We start from the raw sequence: 15,594 nt of genomic DNA on the forward strand, positions 1-15,594 counted from the left end.
CTTCTGAAGATGTGCCCCTCTCACAGGCATAGGCTGATTTCTAACTTCCTACCTAACAGAGCCCTATCCATTCCCATAGCCTTGAACTTGTTTAGAGGCTGGCACTCTGAATGCTACAGTGCTTTCCTGGGTGTGCCCTTAACAAAATTTCCCTGAATTATGGTTGTGCCTTTTTAACTTGGGAATCACAGAACTGTGTGTTTGCAGCTCTCCTCAGTGGTTTGTACAAGGGCTTGTCATATCCAGTGAAGCTAGACTTTGATTCTCACTGACATCTAATATTTAAATATGACCTTTGAACCTTTGTGAAAAAACATTTTCTTCATTTATTACTCTGTTATGTAACTCAATATTTAGAACTCATTTAAAATGAAGAATGTAAATCCAACTAGGAAAATGATGCTTTTGTTTTGTGAATAGTCATATTTCTGCTCTTATGGAAATCATTTTATACTTAGTCTTAATTTTGAGATTTCCTTCTTTCTCAGTATCAGCAATACTTACACTTTTCTGTAGCATTTGGTTTGTTTTTAAACTCATGGACACTCTGGATGGTGTCAATGATCAAATTTGTCTTTTTTTTTTTTTTTTTTTTTTTTGACAGGCAGAGTGGACAGTGAGAGAGAGAGACAGAGAGAAAGGTCTTCCTTTTGCCGTTGATTCACCCTCCAATGGCCGCCGTGGCCGGTACGCTGCAGCCAGCGCACCACACTGATCCGATGGCAGGAGCCAGGTACTTATCCTGGCCTCCCATGGGGTGCAGGGCCCAAGGACTTGGGCCATCCTCCACTGCACTCCCTGGCCACAGCAGAGAGAAGGCCTGGAAGAGGGGCAACCGGGACAGAATCCGGCGCCCCAACTGGGACTAGAACCCTGTGTGCCAGCGCCGCAAGGCGGAGGGTTAGCCTATTGAGCCGCGGCGCCAGCCTCAAATTTGTCTTATGTTCATTGATTAACTTGCCTCCTTGTGAAAGTATAAGTAAATTTTATCACATTTTCACAATAATTTGATTGCATTTTATATTGCTGTTCATTCTTTTTCTTTTGTGTGTATCTGTTATAGGTTGAATTATGTTTTCTCAAAAAGATATGTTTAAATCCTAATCCCTGCTACCTTTGACTGAGAAAAAGGTCTTTGCAGATATAATCAAGTTAAGATGAAGTAGTCCTTAGTCCAATGACTGATGTCCTTAGAAGAGAAGAGAACAGACAGAGGCAGAGATAAGAATGCCATGTGAAAGAGAGAGGCAGAGACTGCAGTGAAGTATTTATGAACCAAGGTATGCTAAGGTTTGCAAATCAACCACTAGAAGGTAGGCAAGGAAAGGTGACTTCCTAGTGCCTTCAGAGGAATTCTGACCTTACAGACACTTTGATTTCTGTAATTGTGAGAGGATATGGATACTTTTCTATTGCTTTAAGTCATCCAGTTTGTAGAATTTTGTTATTCCAGCCCTTAGAAACTGATAGCTCCATGTATTTGAGTGTGTACATACACATGTAGGTATGATGATCACTCACTTCAGAGTTCTTCCCTTTAACTTAATATTTTATGAAATGTAAAAGGTTGGCCGGCGCCGCGGCTCACTAGGCTAATCCTCCGCCTGCGGCGTCGGCACACCGGGTTCTAGTCCCGGTCGGGGCGCCGGATTCTGTCCCGGTTGCCCCTCTTCCAGGCCAGCTCTCTGCTGTGGCCAGGGAGTGCAGTGGAGGATGGCCCAAATGCTTGGGCCCTGCACCCCATGGGAGACCAGGATAAGTACCTGGCTCCTGCCATCGGATCAGCACGGTGCGCCGGCCGCAGTGCTCTGTCCGCGGCAGCCATTGGAGGGTGAACCAACGGCAAAGGAAGACCTTTCTCTCTCTCTCTCTCTCTCACTGTCCACTCTGCCTGTAAAAAAAAAAAAAAAAAAAAAAAAAAAAAAAAAAAAAAGAAATGTAAAAGGTTTAAATAAACATTTCCCTCATATACTGCCTGGATTGTATCTCTTTGTTCAAGGTAGTTACTAGACTAGATCTTTTTATAAAAATGTAATTAGTTCTGTATTGCTTCTAGGGCAATGACCTTTCTTACCCTATACATTTTCCTGACACTACCAACAGTAAACTTGTTTGAATTTTTTCAGAAGGCTGCCTCAAAATTCCCAAAAGACCTAATGTGATTAGGGAGCAAGTGACTTCTGAGCTTGAGACTAGAGAGTCCCTTTTTATGGATTCATGTGGGTGTTTCATTAAGATGAAATGCATCTGTGATTTGCTAAGAGATAGGTCAGGCTGGCGGCACACATCCAGGGTTGTCTCTTCATGGCATCTGCACTGTGTAATATGGTCATATAAAACCTCTTGGTGCGACAGCAAGCAGATGCACTGGAGACATTTCCTAAGACAGAAATAGATGAATGGTAAAGACATTTTCCTTCCTCATTTCCATTTTATGCATTTCAGGGTTTGTCAGGGGTGAGCTGTGCTTTCATGTAGATGATAATGCAATACTTTAAAGGAATCGAATCAAGCAAGATTCTCTTTAAGCTGTAGACTGGCTTCCTGTTATTTTCTTGAATGTTTTCTTTTACTCTTGAAAACAGTCAGAGAACCTTAAAAGCAGGGAGGCAGCTTTTAAGCTTGCTGTCATCATTCAGATCAATTTGGAGCCAAGTCCCAACTCCCACTCCCATCTTTTCTAATTTTGATGTGTATTCTCTGTTGGCTACTGGCCAGAGCAGAATTCGGGAAATGATAAATACTCATTTATTCTCAGACACAGCAGTTTGTGCTGAGATGCGAGACAGTATTTACAGTTACTAAACCTATCGCATTTTCTGGTGTGTTTATTAATATCAGTTGGGGCTGCCGTTGGTGTCATTTGCACTAGTGATGGTCAACTTTTGCTGGCAATGGAAGCAAGTTTGTCATTTTTAGTGGCTTTTCTGCCCAATGATCTGTGTTTCTTCAACTTTCAGCAGTGGCTTATGATAAGAATGTCAAATTAGGTTGAAATGAGCTGGTTTAACATCAGCTGGTCATAACCAGAAATTACATTGCTGATAAATTTCTTTTAGATAATGTGTCAACTATCAGAGAAACTCAGCAAATCTTAAAATATTTTCAGAAGAGGAATGGTTCTAATGTTCAAAGGGAAAAGTATCTCTGATTTTTATAATTTGGAGTGATTTTTGGCAAATAGGTTGATCTGGCAGAGAAATACATCTTTCATTTTTTAAAAATATGTAATGGCCATTCAAGTTATTTTCTTAATTTATCACCAGACAATTGGGTTGATCAGCAGATTGAAGTTGGTGGACGAAATGTAAACCTCAGAGTCGTTAGTATCCGATAGGTTTAGGTGCATCTTTTTCTCTGAGCAGACTTCAAACAGATACCATACAGCTGAAAAACATCTTGCATTCTGGCATTTGACAAACACTGAAAGCATCCGAGGCAGTGAGTCGGCACAATCTGAGCCTGCTTTGGCACAATCATCCAGAACTGATACGGTGTCCCTGATGAGGCAGGCCCACTACTCTGCAGAGGATAGCCCCTCTCCCACAAGTATAGCCTTGTATTTACTCACTTTTAAAGACTGACTAAAGAAGAAACAAATCATGATTACTTTGGCTTGAAAGACTATGCCACCATGCAATTATCCTGAAATTATGCAGGTAAAAAAAGCATGCTCGCTAAATTATCATTTAATGGTTTGTAATAAAGAGCTATGTTCACTTGCTTTCAAAACAGAATATAGGAAATGGAATGGAAGGTCTGTGAGTGTGACATGAAAGCTTAGAATGATCATTCACCAGAGGAAGTGACACAAAGCACATGAAAAATCCGAGATGAATCCAAGTAATGTATAAATATGCAATTTACACTTTAAAATCATTTGCTCTACCTCAAAACATAGAATGTTTTTAAGGTAGCAAATTTGGATTACTAAAAGGAAGCTTGGATTCTGTTTCTCCCATAATTTTTTTTCCTTTGGAAAATAATGTATTTTACTTTATTCTTTCTTGTACTTAAAGCTGAGTGACACTATTAACATAGTCTTTGTCTCAACCAGAAGAATGAAAAAGATGGAAACCAAGGAAAAAGAGATACCTAATGGTCAAACTATAAATTTTATGTGCTTTTTTTAGACAATGGTTATTACAATATTTCCAATAGTACTGAGGGTATTGATAAGATACTATACAGTCCTAAAAACAATTGAGTGTCTTGGTTCTTTGTCCTACTCATTGCTATCATGAGTCTGAAATCTAACATGGTGCTCAGAAGCAGGAACATATCACAACAGATTGTACATTTTTTAAATATTTATTTATTTGAAAGTCAGAGTTACACAGAGAGAGAGAAGGAGAGGCAGAGAGAGTCTTCCATCCGCTGGTTCACTCCCCAGTTGGCCGCAATGGCTGGAGCTGTGCTGATATGAAGCAGGAACCGGGAGCTTCCCCTGGGTCTTTCCATGCGGGTTCAAGGGCCCAAGCACTTGGGCCATCTTCCACTGCTTTCCCAGGCCACAGCAGAGAGCTGGATAGGAAGTGGAGCAGCTGGGTCTTGCACCGGCGCCATGTGGCATGCCAGTACTGAAGGCTGTGGTTTTACTTGCTATGCCACAGCCCTGACCCCATACATTTTTAAGGTAGTGTATTTTAGTGAGATAAGTGTAGTAGCTTTACAGTCTCAAAACTCAAGTTTGACACAGACTCAATGACTCAGTAACTATGTGATCTGGGGAATTTACGTGATCCAACAAGTATTCAGTTTCCTCATCTATTAAATTGGGATATTAGTAGTAAACCTATCACAAGAAATTGTTCAGAAGATCAAGTGCAGTAATAAATGCAAAGCCTAAAATAAAACCTAGCACTTTATAATGGCTCAATACATGTTAGTTGAATTAATATCATGCTTGGCTGGCACCACGGCTCACTTGACTAATCTTCCGCCTGTGGCGCCGGCACACCGGGTGGGTTCTAGTCCCGGTCAGGGCGCTGGATTCTGTTCCGGTTGCTCCTCTTCCAGTCCAGCTCTCTCCTGTGGCCCAGGAGTGTGGTGGAGGATGGCCCAGGTCCTTGGGCCCTGCACCCGCATGGGAGACCAGGAGAAGCACCTGGCTCCTGGCTTCGGATTGGCACAGCGCGCCGGCTGTAGCAGCCACTTGGGGGATGAATCAATGGTAAAGGAAGACCTTTTCTTTGTCTCTCTCACTGTCTAACTCTGTCCAAAATAAATAAATAAATAAATAAAAATAATAAAAAAGAAAAAAAATATTGTGCTTACTGGGACTGGTGCTGTGGCGCAGCTGGTTAATGACCTGGCCTGAAGCACTGGCATCCCATATGGGTGCCAGTTTGGGACCCGGCTGTTCCACTTCCAATCCACCTCTCTGCTATGGCCTGGGAAAGCAGTAGAAGATGGCCCAAATCCTTGGGCCCCTGGCTCCTGGCTTCAGAAAGGTGCAGCTCTGGCTCTGCGGTCAATTGGAGAGTGCACCATCAGATGGAAGACCTCTCTCTCTGCCTCTCCTCTCTGTGTAACTCTAACTTTCAAATAAATAAATCTTAAAGATCATGCTTACTTAAACACTAATATTAAAATGACCCAAACAGAGCTTGAATATCATTTGGGAATTGGAGCTATGATGCAGAGGAAATCTCCAAAGATTTGTTTTTGTTCTTATGCAGGAAAAGGAGCAATAGCATGCAACATCAGTCTGTATGTTATGTGAGCCGGCCAGCTATGTTGTCTCTTGATAGATTTGGCATTCCACCCCCCCCCCCCATCCTTTACTGAATGTGCTTGAAAGTCTGAGAGCTATGTATTTTCCTTTCTTCTTGGCCTACAGGGTTGTGGATTTGTAGTAGATTTCATCAGTGAGACACATTTGCTTAATATTTGGAAGGCAAACTAGAGGCAGAAACAATGATCTGTTGAGGTGGCTCATAGAGGTTCAAGGAAACCGATTAAAACAATCACAGGGGAAATATTTACAACACAGTTATTGGGAGATGCTACAACGAATCAGCCTACCACTGAGTAGAAATGATATTTTATCAGCATTGGTAGGCAGGTAATTGGGCATTGATAGAAGTGAAGTTTTGCGGTATCCTCTGGATGTTTCCTTAATTGTCATCACTTGTCTCCATGCTGCAGTCTTTTTTGACCATTGGAAATGTTTAAGTGGAATTCTTGAGCTAGAGTACAATAGCAATTTTCTGATTGTCAGAATTCAGTGGCAGACCTGTGTTAGAAGTAGCTTTCTATGTCCTTTGCCCTTCTTATAGTTTAATAAAATACCTTTTGTTAAATTTTGTCCTCCCTAAAATACTTTATTTTTCCAATAATGTGTTAAGATGTATATATGTGAATATTGGTATATTACTTTCACAGGACTCATGTCAAGTTGAAAATTAATAAGGCTCTTGAAAAATCAGTGATAACAAAATTGAGTATATTTGTGAGAATACTAACCATAGAACTAATATGAGTATGAAGATAAGCTCAGTAGAATTAAAGAAATAATTGAACCTACCAAAAATACTTGTGGGGCATTTAGTCTTGAATTCTTGGACATTTATAGGTTTTAGAAAATTTTAAAATGGGCCGGCACCATGGCTTACTAGGCTGATCCTCTGCCTGTGGTGCCAGCACTCTGGGTTCTAGTCCCGGTTGGGGCGCTGGTTCTGTCCTGGTTGCTCCTGTTCCAGTCCATCTCTCTGCTGTGGCCCCGGAGTGCAGTGGAGGATGGCCCTAGTGCTTGGGCCCTACACTCGCATGGGAGACCAGGAAGAAGCACCTGGCTCCTGGCTTCGGATTGGCGCAGCGCGCCAGCTGTAGTGGCCACTTGGGGGATGAACCCACGGAAAAAGGAAGACCTTTCTCTCTGTCTCTCTCTCTCACTAACTCTGTCCAAAAAAAATAAATTTTTTTTAAATGAAGAAGAACTTGTTAGCATTTGGAGTGAGAGAACTTCCGGTTTTATCTGAAGTCAGAGAGCCAGAAATATACTACCTTTGAATAAGCCTAAATTTTTTTAATTCAGCTGAACTTGTATATCAGCAGTTGACCCAGATTTACGTAGTGATTATATTATTTAGTTAAAGATTTCCTACACTGAGCTATTGTGATTGTCTATTTCAGAGGTGGTAATTATTTCTTTTAAAGAAATATAAATGAAAGACTCAAATGTAAGCTAGAAAGTTACAAATTTCTTAGAAGAAATGAGATGAAGAGCTGTATGAATACTAATGTGAGAAGTGATTGCTTCTAGATGAGTAATTAAATATTCCTTATTGTGTTTTTTGTTTTTCTTAAAATATACTTAGTTTTTAGAGCAGTTTTAGGTTCATAACACAAGTAAATGAAAGATCTAGCAATTTCTTTAATACACTCTAAACTTGCAAAAGCATAGCTTTACTCGTTCCCTACTTAAATAATACATTTACTCTCATCAGTGAACTTACATGGACACATTGTTATCACCCAGTGTCCATAAATAAAATTCAGGCTCATTCTTGGTGCTGTGTATTCTTCGGGACAGTGACTTGTATGTGCGATTGTAGTATCATACGGAGTAGTTTCATTGCCCTGAAATCTGCTGTGCATTACCTATTCAGCCCTCCATCCCTCAGTCCTGGGAACCACTGTGTAGTGGTGGTAGATTGTCTTAATTTTCATTTCCCTGATCATATTTGATGTGGCCATTTACCTGCATTTCTCTTATGACATATGAAGTACAATATTTTTATATGGATATTTGCCATTTGCATATCTTTTCATGAGGTGTCTATTAAGATCTTTATCCTGTTTTTTTTTTTTTTTTAAGTTTATTTATTTGTAAGGCAGAGTTACAAAGAGAGAAAAGGAGACACAGAAAAATCTTCCATCTGGTGGTTCACTCCCCACACAGCCTGGACTGGACCAGGCTAAAGCCGGGAGCCAGGAGTTTCTTCTGTGTCTCCACATGGCTGTAAGTCTGCTGCTTTCCCAAGTGCATCAGCAGGGAGCTTGACTGGAAGTGGAGCAGCTGGGACTACAGCTAATACCCGGATGGGATGCTGGCACTGCAGACCACTGCCTAAACCCACTGAGCCACAGTGCTGGCCCTTTTAGTGTGTTTTTAACAAAGGTTTTTGTTTTATTATTATTGAGTTTTAAAAGTTCTTTGGATATTTTGGATAATAGCCTTTTAATTTCCTCCTCCCTGCCTTCTTTCCTTCCTTCCTTCCTTCCTTCCTTCCTTCCTTCCTTCCTTCCATCCATCCATCCATTATTTGAAAGGCAGAGTTACAGAAAAGCAGAGGCAGAGAGAGAGGTCTTCCATCTGCTGGTTTACTCCCCAAATGGCCACGACAGCCAGAGCTGCACCAATCCGGAACCAGGAGCTTCTTTAGTTCTCCTACATAGGTTCAGGGGCCCAAGGACTTGGGCCATCTTCTATGGCTTTCCCAGGCCAAAGCAGAAAACTGAATCAAAAGTAGAGCAGCTAGGACTCAAACCAGTGCCCATGAGGGTTGCCAGCACTGCAGGTGGCCAGTTTACCTGCTATGCCACAGCACTGGCCCCAGATAAGAGTCTTTCATCAGAAATGTTGTTTGCAAATGTTTCCTCTGAATCTATGACTTGTCATTTTATTTTCCTGTCAGTGTCTTTTGCAGAGCAGAAGTTTTTAATTTTACTGGAGTCTAGGGTGTTGACTCATTTATGGATTACCTCTGGTTATTATATCAAAGAAGTCATTACCAGGGTTAGTGTTGGGGCAAAATGGGTTAAGCCGCTGTCTGTGATGCTGGCATCTTATATGGGTGCTGGTTCAAGTTCTGGCTGCTCCACTTCTGATCCAGCTCCCTGGGAAATCAGTGGAAGATGGAAGTGCTTGGGCCTCTGCACCCATATGGGATACCTGGATGAAGCTCTTGGCTTCAGCTGGGTCCAGCCTTGGTCATTGTGGCCATTTGGGGAGTGAACCAGTGGATGGGAGATATTTCCCTCTCTCACTCTATCTTTCTCTGTATCTCTGCCTTTCAAATAAATGAAATAAATATTTAAAAAGAAATAAAAAGTCATTGCCAAACCCTGGGTCATCTAGGTTTTCTTTTTCTTTTTTAAAAAGATTTATTTTTGAAAGAGTTACAGAGAGAGAAGGAAAGATGGAGAGACAGATCACCATCTGCTGGTTCATTCCCCAGGTGGCTGCCAATGGTTAGTGCTAGGCCAGGCTGAATGCAGGAGCCAGGAGCTCTATCCACATCTCCCATGTGGGTGACAGGGACTCAACCATTTGGGTAATCTGCTGCTGATTTTCCCAGACTTCTAGAAGGACCAGAAATGGAACAGCTGAGACACAAACTGGCACTCATTTGAGATGCTGGCATTATAGGCAGTGGCTTTACTAACTACACCACAATACCAGCTTCTAAGTTTTCTTTTATGCTATCTTCTAGGAGTTTTATAGTTTTGGAATTATATTTAGAATTATCCATTGCAAGCTGTTTTTCAGGAAAGTAGTAGGGTCTTTGCCTATATATATATATTTTTTGCATGTAATACTCAGTTATTCCAGCACCATCTGTTTTTTAGAAGACTCTTTTCTCCATAGTATTGCCTTTGTTAAAGATAAGTTATTTATATTTATGTGGGTCTATTTCTGTTCTCTCTATTCTATTCTCTTAATCTATTTGTCCTTTTGCCAGTACCATACTGGCTTGATTACTATAACTTCATAGTAAATATATATTTTTTAAAGATTTATTTGAGAAGCAGAGTTATAGACTGAGAGGGAGAGACAGGTCTTCCATCCACTGGTTCACTCCCCAATTGGATGCAATGGCCAGAGCTGGCTCTATCTGAAGCCAGGAGCTTCTTCCAGGTTTCCCATGCAGGTGCAGGGCCTGAAGCACCTGGACCATCTTCCATTGCTTTCCCAAGCCATCAGCAGAGAACTGGATCAGAAGTGGTGCAGGTGGGACATGAACTGGTACCCATATGGGATGTCAGTGCCACAGGTAGAGGCTTAACCTATTATGTCACAGCACTGGCCCTGGAGTAAATATTTTTTTTAAAGATTTATTTTATTTATTTGAAAGACAGAGTTAGAGAGAGAGAGGTAGAGACACAGAGGGAGAGACAGGTCTTCCATCCGCTGGTTCACTCCCCAGATGGCTGCAATGGAGCTATTGTGAATGGGACTGATTTTAGAAGTTCTTTCTCAGCCATGACATCATCTATGTATACAAAAGCTATTGATTTTTCCGTGTTGATTTTATATCATACCACTTTACCTAAGTCTTTTATGAGTTCCAGTAGACTCTTAGTGGAGTCTTGTGATCCCTTATATATAGAATCATGTCATCTGCAAAAAGGACGTTGACCGTGGGTTTGTCATAAATTGCGTTTGTCATAAATTGCCTTGTGTTGAAGAATGTTCCTTCTATACCCACTTTGTTTAAGGTTTTCATCATGAAAGGGTGTTGTATTTTATCAAGTGCTCTCTCTGCATCTATTGAGATAATCATATTTTTTTTCCTTCAATTTGTTGATGTGACTTATCACATATATTGACTTGCAAATGTTGCACCATCCCTGCATACCAGGGATAAATTCCATTTGGTCTGGGTGAATGATCTTTCTGGTGTGTTGGGTTCAATTGGCTAATATTTTGTTGAAGATTTTGGCATCTGTGTTCATCATGGAAATTGGTCTATAGTTCTCTTTCTTTGTTGTATCTATTTCAGATTTAGGAATTAAGGTGATGTAGGCGTCATAGAAGGAGTTTGGGAGGATTCTTTCCCTTTAAAGTTTCTTAAAGTAGAAACTTAGGTAATTGATTTTAGATCTTCCCTCTTTTCTAAAATATATTTAATGCTACAAATTTCCCTCTAATACTTGTTGTCACATCATCCCACAAATTTTGATAAACTATTTTCTTTATTTAGTTCAAAATATTTTATAATTTTCTGAAGTTTTCTTCTTCAATCCATCTGTTATTTAAAAGTGTACTATAAAATCTCCTATATTTTAGGGTTTTCCAACTATCTTTTTGATATCAAGTTCTAGTTAATTCCATTGTTGAGTGGATGTTGTATAATTTTTATTTTTAAATTTGCTAAATATATTATATGGCCCACAGTGTGTTCTATCTTGAATGCTATGTAAGCTTGATAGGAATGTGTATTGTGTTGCTATTAGGTAAATTAGTTTATAGATGCTTATTGTATCTAGTTGATGGTGGTGTTCAGTTTGGCTATTTCACTACTTAGTTTTGGCTGCTGGATCTGTCTGTTTCTGGCAGATAGTTTACATTTTCAGCCTGTGTTATGAGTCATTTTTAATGAACAAAGTGGAAGTGATCATTGAGGTTGTTGTATGTGATGAAAATGTGGTAGAGTCTGTGTAAAAATCTGGAGAAAAAAACATATTCATTTGACAGTCTTTCTTAAGTGTAGACAATGCATCAAACTGATTTTGCAATGATGGCCAATATGGATATAATTCCTTCTTTCATAGAGAATGTGGTCCAGTGAATAAGATTGACAAGCTCAATGAGTTGAATGGTGTTCCCCCAAAATTCATGTCCACGAAGAAACTCCATAATATGGCCTTATTTGGAAACAGTAACTTTGCATGTGTGATTAGTTGAAGATCTTGAGGTGAAATTACTGTGGATTCAGGGCTTCCTATAAGAAAAGACCTAGAGATACTGGGAAGAAGGCCATGCAAAAAGTGACACAAGTGATACCTCCCCAAGCCAGTGAACACCAGGAACCATCAGAGGCTGGAAGAGATAAGGAAGCATTCTCCCTGAGAGACTTTGGTGAGAGAGTGACCTTGAAGAAACTTTTGTCTTCTGGCTTTCTGAACAGAATAAATATGTGATTTTTAAAGTTATCTAGAATATGGGACTTTGTTACAGCAATTCTAGGAAGCTATTAATTTCAGACTTCCAGATAGAAAGGCTGCGTGTATATATACGTATCTTGGTGTGAGAGAGGCCTGAAAAGTTTAGGATTTTTTTTTTTTTAAAAGATCACTTTCATTCAATTATGAAGAACTAATGAGAAAACGAAAAGATAAAGTTGAAGATGTAAACATGATCTAGATGATAAAAAAAATTTTAAAAAAGCTTTAAAACTATTCCAAAAAGTTTGGAATTTAACCCAGTAGCAACGGAAATCCTTGAATGCCTTGGGGAAAATGAAGAATTTGAAATGCTTGGCATATCACTGTGGATGCAAAATGGAGAGTCTAGTGAAGGGTGTGTGCCTGGGGGTGGGGAGATTGATTATGTGACTGAGTGGTGCAGTGGTGATAGGAGACTGACTTTGGGTAGACTTATGGCTGCAGCCACTAACAGAAATGTAGACTTGCCTTTGAGATATATACTGATCAGGTAGTATTCACTGTGGTACATAAAAACTGCTGAATACTTACTGTGTGCTGGATGTTTTTATTTAACTTTTTAAAAGATTTATCTTATTTATTTGAAAGAGTTACAGAGAGAGGTAGAGACACAGAGAGAGGTCTTTGATCCACTGGTTCACTCCCCAAATGGCCGCGAAGGCCAGAGCTGAAAAGCCAAAGCTTCTTCTGGGTCTCCCATATGGGTGCAGGGGCTGAAGGACTTGGACCGTCCTCAGCTGCTTTCCCAGGAGCATTAGCAGGGAGCTGAATTGGAAATGGAGCACCTGGGACTGAATCTGCAGCCTACGTGGCATGCCGGTGCTGCAAGCTAGGGCTTTAATCTGCTGTGCCACTGTGCTGGCCCCTTGATTTAACTTTTTTTAAGATTGATCGATTGATTTGAAAGGCAGAGTTACAGAGAGGCAGAGGCAGAGAGAGGGAGAGAGAGAGAGAGAGAGCCGTATTCCATCCACTGATTCATTTCCCAGATGGCTGCAATGGCTGGACTGAGCTAATCTGAAGCCGGGAGCTAGGAGCTTCCCCCGGGTCTTCCCATGCGGGTTCAGAGGCCCAAGGACTTGGGCCATCTTCTGCTATTTTCCCAGGCCATACCAGAGAGCTGGATAGGAAGTGGAACAGCCAGGACTTGAACCAGTGCCTGCAGGTACTACAGGTGGCAACTTTACCTGCTATGCCACAGCTCTGGCCCCCTAACCTTTAATAGTCAGTATTAGTTTCTCTGTTTTATAGAAAGATGACACTGAGTCTTAAGGAATTTGCTCAAAAGTATGCAATGATTAAGGTGCAGAGCCAAGACCAAGACTATTCTCAAAAGTGTTCTGCTAAATATTTTAAATATACTTTGTGACTGAGAGTTCAATGTACTTCCTAGCTTGATGGGGCAGAGAACAGAGGAGAGGGAACAGGTTTGTGAAGGATGAGCTTGTCTTTGGTTTCAGACACATTGACTTTTGAGGTACCTCCGGGTCCTGTTAGTGGAGCTAAATTAGTCGGCTTTTCACTGCCATATTAAATATTGAGGCAGACTAATTTTATTTTTAAAAATGATTTATTTATCTTATGGTTTTCAAGGCCAAAAGGCCAAATAACATTCCACTATGGGTAAGGGCCACAGTACAGAAGATGGGACCATGTGTGTGAGAAGATCACATTGCAGTACAGAAGAAATAACCCCCAGTGGCCTAATGACTTGCTACTGGTCCCTGCATCTTAAAGGATCCACAGCAGTTCTCAATACCAGAACTCTTGAGACCAAGCCTCCAACACATGGACCTTCGGGGAGAACACATTTAAACCATGTCCAAACCACAACAGATCCAAAGATTCATAGACAGGGCAGTGGGAACATGTGAAGTAAAAACCATGAGGGTGGTGTTGGCATTTTGGTGCAGCGGGTTAAGCCTTGGCTTGAGACACCTTTCAGAGTGCCAGTTTCAGTCCAGCTGCATTGCTTCTGATCTAGCTGCATGCAAATATGCCTCAGAAGGCAGTAAATGATGATTTGTGTATTTGTGTCCTTGCCACCCACGTGGAAGGCCTGGATTGAGCTCCTGGCTCCTGCTTTAGCCTGGCCCAGCCCTGCTTGTTATGACCATTTGAGGAATGAATGAGCAGCTTAGAATATCTGTCTGTCTTTCTCTCCCTTTCTGTCCCTCTGCTTTTCAAAGAAATGAATAAACAAGCCTTTATAAAGGAATTATATTATGTAAAAATGTTAAACATGGAACCATGGAGTTCACTGAGATGGTTCAGGGAGTGAATAAAGTGAATTTCCAGGACATATTCCTAGGAATATCAATATTTAAAGGTATGGTAAAGGAAGAGGAGCCCACAGACAGACTAATTATAAGTTGTTAGAAAAAGGAAGATAATGGGGCTGGCATTGTGGCACTTCAGGCACTTCTGTAATGTTGACATTCCCATGGGTGGCAGTTCAAGTCCCAGCTGCTCCACTACCTATCCAGCTTCCTGCTGGTGTGCCTGGGAAAGCAGTGGAAGTGACCCAAGTCCTTGGACCCCTGTACCCATGTGGGAGACCCAGATGGAGTTCCAGGCTTCTGGCTTCAGCCTGGCCCTGCCCCAGTCATTGCAGCCATTTGGGTGTGAACCAGTGGATGGAAAACACCTCTTTTCTCCCTCCCTCCCTCTCTCCCTTTCTTCCCCCACCCCCATAACATACTTGAATATGTTTAAATGACTGTGAAAAGAAGGCAGTAGAGGTTGTAGAGGTGAAAATTTGAGAAAGAGAGAAGACAGTAGAACAGATGCTTTGGGTATGCCAAGGGAGAGATGATCCAGAGCATGGACACAGGGATTTGACCTAAACAGGAAATACCTCATTAATTTCAATAGACGTTTACTTCCTATTTTGAAAGAAAGGAATAAATTTGCAGGTTAGTTGGCAAGAAGTTGGATAAGTTCTATTTTCTCTGAAAAAATAAGATACAACGTTACCTGGAGGTCAGAGTTTGAGCAGAGTGGAGACAATCTGGAACCACTGCTGGGCCAAACATGATGTGGACTATGGAAAATCAGCAATCATGGAAACCATGGAACTGAGGGATGACACATGGGCAGATAAGGGGGAAGCCCTGAAATTAAAGGAGCAGTAACTGGGCCAGTGGGTGATTTTCTTCAACGCTATCAGCAGATTGGACATTAGGCTTTGTTAGGTGGATAAGGCAACAAACAAAAGATATGAAGCTCAGGACACTGGCAAGAGTGACCAACGAGATGATAGCATCTGTTAAATAGTAGATATGAAGTATAAAATCTTGGTATCTATCTCAGGCCTGTTAACTAGTTCAGTTGCCTTGTGAACAACGCTTCAACTCTCTGGGCTTAAGCTTTCCTTTTCTATAATGTGAAGGATTAGACTAGCTGATCAATCTCTAAGGTCTATTCCAGGCTGAAAATTGTGTCTGGGACTGCAATAGGAAGTAGTGAAGGAAAGAAAGAATGGACAAGAAGAGTCAAAGTGGGCTGTAAATTCACAGATTTGAGGCTACCACCGAATGCATTTGTTCCATTTGAGATGTATACATAGGCCGGCGCTGCGGCTCACTAGGCTAATCCTCCACCTTGCGGCGCCAGCACACCGGGTTCTAGTCCCGGTCGGAGTGCCGGATTCTGTCCCGGTTGCCCCTCTTCCAGGCCAGCTCTCTGCTGTGGCCAGGG

General features: G+C 41.2%; 1 long non-coding RNA gene across 4 annotated transcripts in view; it reads left to right on the forward strand.

Annotated features, from left to right (window-relative positions):
• The window catches only part of LOC149123564 (uncharacterized), a 144,216-nt gene that overhangs the window by 41,509 nt on the left and 87,113 nt on the right, over window positions 1-15,594 (forward strand). Inside the window, exon 3 of one of the 4 annotated variants that reach the window (XR_016217164.1) lies at window positions 11,503-11,787. The exons of the other annotated variants lie outside the window; for them this stretch is intronic. This is a non-coding gene — a long non-coding RNA (uncharacterized LOC149123564). Of the gene's footprint in view, window positions 1-11,502; window positions 11,788-15,594 lie in introns of those variants that run through there. 4 annotated transcript variants of the gene reach the window in all.

This window comes from Oryctolagus cuniculus, chromosome 11, assembly GCF_051225735.1.
Source record: "Oryctolagus cuniculus isolate XC-2025 breed Fujian yellow rabbit chromosome 11, ASM5122573v1, whole genome shotgun sequence".
Lineage (NCBI taxonomy): Eukaryota > Metazoa > Chordata > Mammalia > Lagomorpha > Leporidae > Oryctolagus > Oryctolagus cuniculus.